Below are 9,915 nucleotides of genomic sequence, written 5' to 3' on the forward strand. Positions count from 1 at the left end.
AAATTGTTGAAGAAGTGGCGCATGCTCAAATTTGAGGAGATGATCATCGAGATCAGTTGTCCCTGAGTACTCCCCAACATTCAAATTTTGATAATGTTTCGGCAATGGATCATCTAACACTTGTTGAGAAAATGGAGTAATAATCATCTCAGGAGAACTATCACTGGCTATAATCTTTTCCTTTCATTTTCCTCATACAGGGGTTTCTCCTGAGGACTCCTAAAGAATTTATTTTCATCCTCCTTCTTCAAGAGGTGTCCGAAAATATGCTTTAGGGCGTCGAGTAGGAGAAAGAGGGATAGAGAGCAAATGAGCTGAATCTCCCCCCTTGATCCCTCTTCCCTTATGATGAGAAGTTACGGACACCACCGGATGTGGTGTTACAGGTAGCGTGCCACCAGTATTAACTTGCTGTTGTTGCTATAATTCTTTATGCACCCTAGAGTTGATAAGTAGTTCTAGATCTTCCTGTGATATAGTAATGGTGTTGAGTTTTCTAGCTTCCTCCATCATCGTAGCTTCAGATCCAAGTGAATAATTCCCACAAACAACGCCAAATTTGATCCTATCTGAAATCTGTGAAGACGAGCGCTGGCTCCAATGAACGACAATACTTGATGAAAATAACCTACTAGAGATCTGAAAGAAGATCTCCGCGATCCTACTCACCACGAGACAATACAACAAAGCGTTATTGGCCCAAGATCGGGGTGGGGATCCCTGGCTAGACCCTCCAATGCTCAAGTCAATTTCTCTCTCAAAGGTGGAAGAAAATAAGAAGAACAATAATAAAAGTGAAATAGAGTTTTGATGCTAGAACTTGCGTGCTTTGTCAATAGAGAGGATCCCCCTTTTTATACTACCTCATGTAACCTCCGCAGTCGTGAAGTGGTCCCTAGTTCGTTAGGGTTTGTTAGGAGATGAAGTCATCTTCTATACTTCACGTAATAATCCTTTAAGAAATCTATTTTATTCCCAGATGTACCTATTTTGTCATTTATGACTTGTATTTGTGATGAGGGCACGTCATTATAACTAAAGAAGCTTCTAGAAGATATTTCCCACCAAATCTATTAAGAATATCTCTTGTTGGTCATGTCTCAGTCGGTCATTAAGGTCAGCTGCATATGTGAGCTCATTAGTACATGCTTATTAAGAACCATATATAAAACTAAATACCTTTATGCTCGGGTGGGCTTTTCCCAGTCGGGCATATATGAACACATGGGTGCTCGCTCGACCTTCAATTAGCTGGTAACATGCTGAGAATCATGCCTTTGTGCTCGGGCAGGCTTGCCAGGCCGAGCATATATGAGCACTTGGGTACACGCTCGGCCTTCAGTCGACTAGTAATATGCTAGAAGTCATACATAAGGCTAAGTGTCTTTATCCTGAGGTGGGCTTTGCCCGATCGAGCATATATGAGCATGTGGGTGCTCGTTCAGCCTTCGATCGACCAGTGATATGTTGAAAAATCAAATATAAGGCTAAATACTTTTATGCTCGGGTGAGCTTTGCCCGACCGAGCATATATGAGCACGTGGATGCTCGCTTGGCCTTCGGTCGGCCAGTAATATGTTGAAAATCATATATTAGTCTAAATGTCTTTATGCTCGAGCGGGGCTTTGCCAGGGCGAGTCTATATGAGCACGTGAGTGCTCGTTCAACCTTCATTCGATCGGTAACATGCTAAGAATCATGCCTTTATGCTCAGGCCAGCTTTTCCTTGCCGAGCATATATTATAAGATTGAAAAGAATTTAGATATCTCCACAATGGTATGATATTGTCCACTTTGGGTCTAAGCCCTCATGGTTTTGCTTTTGGGCTTTTCCCAAAAGGTCTCATGCCAATGGAGATATCTTTTTCATATAAACTCATGATCTTTCCCATGTGTTTTCAATGTGAGACTATGTTTGCAATCCCAACAATCCTCCCCTCAAACAAAGGACCACAGGGTCCCTATCAAGTATCATATCACTTTTGATCTGCTTAGGGCCTCCCCTCGAGCATTGGGTCACTCTTGCCCTGCTCAGGGCCTCCCCTCAAGTATCGAGTCACTCTTGACCTGCTCAGGGCTTCCCCTACTTTGGTAAAGGTTTCACCCACATGGTTTAATCTTGGATCATGGCTCTAGCTCGTGCTTCTTTCGGTGGTTAGTCTAGTGAAGAGTGACCTCTCTCTGATACTAATTGTAGGATCGAAAAGAATTTAGATATCTCCACAATGGTATGATATTGTCTACTTTGTGCCTAAGCCCTCATGGTTTTGCTCTTAGGCTCTCCCCAAAAGTGTTAGCGCTACTCGGAATTCCATTCTATTTCCCCTGTACAAAAATTTATAGAAGCACAAAACTTTTCCTAGCAACCCATGTGCTTTTCAGAAGTTATATTTGGATTGCAAACGAAACTTAACATTATTAATCCAAGTTCAACCCATGTGTTTATCAGAAGTTAAACCATATTAAAGAAGTTGATTAAATATCTATTTCAAGGATTGACTTCCAGATCATTGGTGAGACACTCGACCTTCTTGGGTATGGATCATCCACCACTTCCTAGTCAAATCCTTTCAAAGAAATTGAATATATAAACTCCTTACAGTAAACCCTAGGTTAAACTATAGAGACCTCAATAAAAGCACAAGATCGCTAGCATCTTGTGTTGGTATTTCAGGATCCATACAAAAGAAAAATAAACTAGTACACAGTGGAAACAATTAACTAGTTATATCTTTCTTTGTAGCTTAAAGACCTCTTGATCTTCTGCTGTATTCCTCTTCTCCTGTTGGACGTCGTGTGAGCGACGATCTACCAAGACGCAAAAACCAACCAAGTCCTTCTTTCTTCCAAGACTTTCGGCCACCAAGGGATCAAAGCAAGGAACACCACCTCTTGTTCTTCTTTCTTCCTTGCAACCCACAGGCCACAAGATGGTTGAAGCCTCTTGATATCGCCGGCCTTAGGTGAGAAAGTAAGGGGAGAATAAGAATATGAGGGGGTCGGCCACATGGAGAATAGAAGAGGAATAGAAATTGTGTAGATGATTATATCCTCTAAGGCACAATCTATCCTCTTTTATAATCCTTGGTAATGGCTAAAAAGGAAAATTTTTAGCAACAATTAAAATCTCTCTTTTAAATTTTCTATTGTGGATGGATACAAAAGGAAAGTTTTAAAATTAAAAATCTCTCTTTTAAACATTGTAGATGGTGACAAAAAAGGAAAGATTTTTAAAATTAAAACCTCTCTTTTAAATCATGGTTACAAAAAAGGAAAGTTTTAACAAAAATAAAATCTCTCTTTTAAACCATTGTAGATGGCTACAAAAGGAAAGATTTTTTTTTAAATTTAAACTCTCTTTTAAAACCATGTGGATGGCTTCAAAAAAGGAAAGTTTTTAAAATTTAAAATCTCTCTTTTAAAACATTGTAGATGGCTACAAAAAGAAATATTTAAAAAATTAAAAATCCACTTTTAAACCCATCTTGGTCGGCCCCTTGCTTAGGCACCAAGCAAGGGTGTGGCCAGCCATAAGGATGACTTGGATGGATGTGAGGCTTTATACATACAGGCTACAACAGGGACCTAGAGGAGGAATTGGTTTTGGCCTCTTGATGAGCTTGAGCTTCCTGTGTTCGACTCGAAGACCAAACTCAAGTTCATCAATAATAACTCATACCACTAAAGAGTTATTATTGAACTACCGCACCAATCCCATATTACATTATGGGCTCCTTTTATCATGAGTGCGTTAATCTCTCTGTATTTAAGATATCAAATGTCCATTAATTAAATGAGTTAATGACAACTTACTTAATTAACATCTAGCTCTAAGAGTAGTACCACTCAACTTCATTGTCATGTCGGAACTAAGTCCAACTGCAAGATTTACATGACAATCCTTATAAGCTCCTCAAAGGGACATCATCATCCTAATAAATAGGATATAGATTCTTCCATAATCAACAACACACCATATAAATAATATTATTTCCCAACTTATTGGGTCTATTAATTTAACGAATAAATCTCATCATTTGATAAATTAAAGAAATAAATACTAAGTACATGTGTTTGTTATTATATCAGAATTAAGAGTACGAACATCCATAATAACAAAGGTTCTGTTCTTTTATATAGTCAGTATAAAAGGAACAACCTCAAATGGTCCTGCTCTATACATACAGTGTACTAGTGTAATTTTATAATTAAGATAAACTAGTACCAAATTACACTACAACCATTTTAATGGTTTGTCCTAATCCATCTTGGTTGTGAGCTCCTATTTATAATTTATAAGGAACTGATAACATGATCTTCTGTGTGACACCACACACCATGTTATCTATAATATAAATTAAATGGACAACTGCATTTAACTAAATGCAGACATTTTACCAATGTGATTCTCATTTCAAAATAAATGTTTATAAAAAAAGCTAGGCTTTTAGTATACATTTTAACAATGTCCCACTTATACTAAAAGACTATGCTGTCATATATGCTGCCATACATCTGATCCCCATCCCCTCAACATGCCCATCAAAAGCTCTCGCCGGAAGGGCCTTAGTGAAAGGATCTGCCAGGTTTTCTTTTAATGCAATATTGGTGACAACAATTTCTCCTTTTCTTTACGATGTCTTGTATCAGGTGGTACTTGCGCTCAATGTGTTTACTTGCCCTATGGGCTCATGGTTTCATTGAGTTTGCTACTGCACCACTATTATCACAATAAATTGTGATAATTTTGGGCAAACCAGGAATCATATCTAAGTCCATCAAGATGTGTCTGAGCCATACATCTTCTTTGGCTGCCTCAAAGGCTGCCACATACTCAGCTTCCATAGTGGAGTCCGAAACGCATTTCTGCTTAACAGTCCTCCATGCTATGGCTCCACCTCCCAAAGTAAATACATACCCTGAGGTCGACTTACTATTATCCCTATCTGATTGGAAGTCTGAATTCGTGTAACCCACAGGGAGCAAATCATCTGCCTAGTAAACTAGCATATACTCTCTAGTCCTTTTCAGGTACTTCAATATATATTCTTTATGGCAGTCTAATGTCCTTGTCCTGGGTTACTTTGATATCTACTAACCATGCCCACAGTAAAACAGATATCTGGTCTCGTACATAGCATCGCGTACATTAGGCTTCCTACAGTCGAAGCATAAGGAACTGCCTTCATGTCCTCTATTTCCTTTGATGTTTTAGGAGACATCTCTTTAGATAAAGGTACTCCATGCCGAAAAGGTAGAAAATCTTTCTTGGAGTTTTACATGCTAAAATGAGCAAGGATAGTATCAATGTATAAAGCTTGGAATAAGCACAACATCCTTTTCTTGCGATCCCTTATTACTTTGATCACAAGAATATGTTCACATTCTCCCAAATCCTTCATATGAAACTGCTTGGACAACCATACCCTTACGTTTAACAACACTATGACATTATTGGCAATGAGCAAAATGTTGGTGCGGGAAGCATCCGACGATCGAACCTAAGTTTTGATAATGGCAAAGGATTCAAAGTTAAGGTGTGTGGTGATCTAACAGTCTGAATGAGATTGCAGGAAATTCCTAAGTGTACTTAGGCAAAAGCCCTAACTATGGTTAGGCAAGGTGAAAACCCTAGGGGGTGGTAACCCTAGGTCATAGGGGGTGGTAACCCTATGCGGAAAGTCTTGGTGGGTCGAGTGCTTCAGGAAAATGTCCTAGGGGGGGGTAACCCTAGGTGGAAAGTCCTGGTGTCGCGAACCAGGTGAAAGACTCGACCAGCCGGGAAGCGAAAGTCCAGCAGAATGTCCGGAAGCATCGAGCACCGAGAAAAAGTCCAGTCGATCTGGAGGATCGTACTGGCAACAGGTAAATCTCCTGAGTGGAGTAGGTGAGGACGCGTTCCCCGCAGAGGGAACAGTAGACGTCGGATCGACTTAGGGTTTCCTGTTGGAAATCCGAAGTCAGACCCGGACAGTCAGGAGACTGTCATCATATTCTCATATCTATATTGTTGTTTTGTGCTAACTTTGTTTTGCAGAGTATGTGTTTGGGACTAACACTTTTTGCAGGACCAAAGGAGCACAATTTAACCTCGGATGAACAGTGTCTGAGGCACGTCCATGGAACTTAGAGGCGCCTCGGGTGCAAGGATGAGCTGGCTGTGCGTGGGAGCTGGAGGCGCCTCCATCGGTGTTGGAGGCGCCTTGGACCGCTACTTGGAGGTGCCTTTGAGGGATCTGAAGGTGCCTTAAGCAGGATAAGTTGTGACCAGTTCTTCGCTCATCCGCGCGGTTGACTCGCTGAGTCTGAGGCGCCTCGGAGTGGTTTCAAGGCGCCTCCAGCATGCTTTAAAAGCAGGTCTCGAGCATCTTATTGAAAAATCATCAACCAAGCGATTCCTTTACGACAAGCTGCCAAAGACGCAATCCCGAAGTGCTGTGACAACCTCCCGACAACCGGAAGCTCCATTTATTCATCTATTACTGTCGGTATAAGATTATTGTTTTAATATTAAGCTGTAATTGTTATACTTGTAAATCTTAACGATTCTATAGTTGTTGCCCACCGAAAGCGGTCAATGACCGCGGGCCTTCAAGTAGGAGTTGAACTAGACTCCGAACGAAGTAAATACCTTGCGTCTTTCTGTGTGCTTTTAATTTCCGCTGCGTTTATTACTCTGTTAACTCTTCGAACGTTTTACGATTCCGAAACGAACGAAATAGCTGCGAGCACTATTCACCCCCCCTCTAGCGCATTTCGATCCAACAATTAGTATTAGAGCGGGGTCATTTTGAATCAGTGCAACCACTATTCAAAATATTTTTTTTCGTGGTATTTTCAGATTTTTCGGAGTCAAATTAGAATTAGCTTAATAGCTATATTCTAATTGTTTTATCGAATCGGTTTTGCTCGAGGTTGGTACAATACCACTCGAGCTCATTTTCCCTTATTTCTCCCGCACTGCTAATCCAAGACCCAGTCTTGGAACCGGTTTTATTGTTTTTGTCATTCAGGATTTTTTTTTAATGGCCCAACAAGAAGGTTTGAACACCGTTCGCCCCCCACTCTTCTCCGGAGAAGACTTCGGATAATGGAAGGGGCGAATGGAAACCTTCCTCAAGACTCAGTTCGATACGTGAATGATAATCAAGACCGGACTACAACTACCATCCAACGAAGACGGCAAGCCAACATCCTGCGAAAAATGGGAACCGACCCTAATCAAAAAGGTTGAAGCTGATGCCAAAGCAACCTGCACCCTCCAATGCAGACTGACCAAGGAGGAACTCAACAGAGTTGGTCCGTTCACATTAGCAAAGGAGCTCTGGGAGAAGCTGATCGAACTCCACGAGGGAACCTCCGACACAAAAGTAAGTAAACGTGACTTGTTGCTTAATAAATTGTATAACTTAAAATTGCAGGAAGATGAGACGGCCTGTCAACTCCACGCACGGCACTACAAGAAAAAAGCTAATAGACAACGCTTTAAAAGCGTTGTCTTTGTTGGTGAAAAAACGTTGTTAAAAGCACTGTTGTTAAAAGTCCGTTCTACGACAACGCTTTAAAAACGTTGTGGTTTATAACAAAGACAACGCTTTAGCAACGCTTTAAAAACGTTGTTATTTTTTTCAAAGATAACGTTTTTGCAACGCTTTAAAAGCGTTGTTGTTTTTGACAAAGACAACATTTTTACAACGCTTTAAAAGCGTTGTCTTTTTAAAATAAAAAAATCTGTTTCCAAAATCATTGTTTTTATATTTACAAAGCTATTATTTTTCTTTTACCATATCCAGATTCAAATTTGACATATAATAGCAGTTAATCAACTTGGCTAATGATTTCAAACTCATACCAAAATAATAGAATTCAGCTACAAAGTAAATATTAATATTTACAAGAGAATTCAGCTACAAAGTAGAATTCAGTTAATGATTTCAAATACTAAATAATTCTATTTCAAAGTAAATAGTGACATTCAAATTTAAAACAAAAAAGAACAAAATAGCTAGCCGGTCTCGAAGGGAACGATCTGCATGCTTACTTCTACTAGATACACTCAAAAAGTATTGCTAGCTTGAGACTGGGACAAAACACCTACCACTGTGTATCTGCCACAGAAAATAATACTATCATTATTATGCAAAAGACAAACTAAAAACAAAGGTCACAGTTCACACCATACAACAATTTGAAAATCTGGATTAAGGTACATATCAGATAAATCAAAACTTGACAAGGGTCATTAGTGGACCTATGGTGACAACAATTAGTAAGAAATTTGTTGTGGTTCACAAGCCAATTCCTCATAAACAGTATGCAAAGCACAACAACAAAAAAGCACCCACAAACTGTCATGTACACCAAAAATAATATACTAAAATATAGGTGAAAAGTAACAAGATTGAAGTTCTATATCAACTTAAAAATGTGTAATGATCTACTAATGACAAGCAAAATACATTTGGACAACTCAATCATTTGATAATAAGGGTTATTATCAAGCATTGTTGTATCTGATATTTGATCGACAAGCTATGTTGTAACAACACAGCTTACATTATACAGTTTCCTAAACTTAACAGTAATAAAAACAAAACCTCAATTAACAAGATGGGATCCAAAATAACCAACCTTGGCATTGCCTTGCTTAAAAAAGCCAAATTTCATATCTTGTCACTGATCCTGTTGTAGTACTGTTGAAGAAACCTTGGGTGCACTAACATCGCAGGAGGTCCCAAAACCTTCATGTTGTTATTGTTGTTGCTATTGTTGGCATTGTCTATGTGCATCTGCCCTACAAAATAGTAAATAAACATGTAGATAAGATATGACGTTCTATGGTTCACACACATATATACACAGGAAACGAAAATTAAATAAAAGTGCAGGGAGGTGTAAGAAAGCAAAAGTATATAGGATACATTTATGCAAACTTGGACATTTCCTTCTCTTGGCGTAATTGTTCTCTTTTCTGCCTATCATCACGGCTTCTTCCATGTATTTCTCTCATATCTTTGAATCTATGTAGATTTTAGAAAGAATAAGAGCCATATTGACATGTTGTAGGGACTATCATTATTCTAATAAGGTTACAGATGAGGTTATCAATTTAGTTACAACCATGAAACTGAGATCCATTTAAGAAACTTTTTTAATGACAATGGAAAGGAATACCAAAAAAATGTACTTGTTTCTTGGAGTTTGGCACAATAAAAAAATTTAGTGAACATTGATGTGAACTACCATAGATAATTTTACTAATAAAATTAACATTAAAAGATGCATGTCACATACCCTCCAATCCTGAGGAAGATGCATGTCACATACCCTCCAACCCTCAGTAAGTGCTGAAGAAAATAAACAGTTCATTAGAAATCTTATTTACTTTTAGGAATATTGACATTAAAAGAAAATAAAAATATAGACAAAACACAACACTTAACGACAACAAATAATTCATTAAAAAATCACTTAAAAAAATCTTGTTTACTTTAGCTAAAACAAGATAATGAACTTATATATAGGCAACAAATAATGACCTTTAGCTAAAACAGATTCCTTGAAGAGTTGTTCAAAGTGAGGCTTGCAATACAAAACACCTTCCATTAAAGAAACAAAAGATGAAACAAATAAAAGATGTAGAAAAACTCTTCTGAATGCTAAATCATTATTTATGCAATTACCAACTGCTTTCCAAAAAATGATTGAAATTTCTCATAACATGATTTAACTTATTTAACTGACAATGGTTAATTATCATACCTAGCAATATTCTATCAGAATTAATATTGCTCTCACTTGAATAGTAATATTGCTCACTATATGCTATCAAGCAATGAATCATTCTAGATTTACTCAATCTTGATATATATTTTGTTGAGGATACTACCTAAAGCAATTTAGTGCTACTAAGTT

General features: G+C 38.3%; 1 long non-coding RNA gene across 1 annotated transcript; it reads right to left on the reverse strand.

Annotated features, from left to right (window-relative positions):
- Nucleotides 1-8,775: 8,775 nt before the first annotated feature.
- LOC121993914 lies at nt 8,776-9,351 on the reverse strand. Its single transcript, XR_006115484.1, has 3 exons — nt 9,295-9,351; nt 8,922-9,020; nt 8,776-8,794 (listed from the first exon to the last, which is right to left on the reverse strand). It is a non-coding gene; the product is annotated as an uncharacterized LOC121993914 (long non-coding RNA).
- Nucleotides 9,352-9,915: the final 564 nt, after the last annotated feature.

This window comes from Zingiber officinale, chromosome 6A, assembly GCF_018446385.1.
Source record: "Zingiber officinale cultivar Zhangliang chromosome 6A, Zo_v1.1, whole genome shotgun sequence".
Taxonomy (NCBI): domain Eukaryota; kingdom Viridiplantae; phylum Streptophyta; class Magnoliopsida; order Zingiberales; family Zingiberaceae; genus Zingiber; species Zingiber officinale.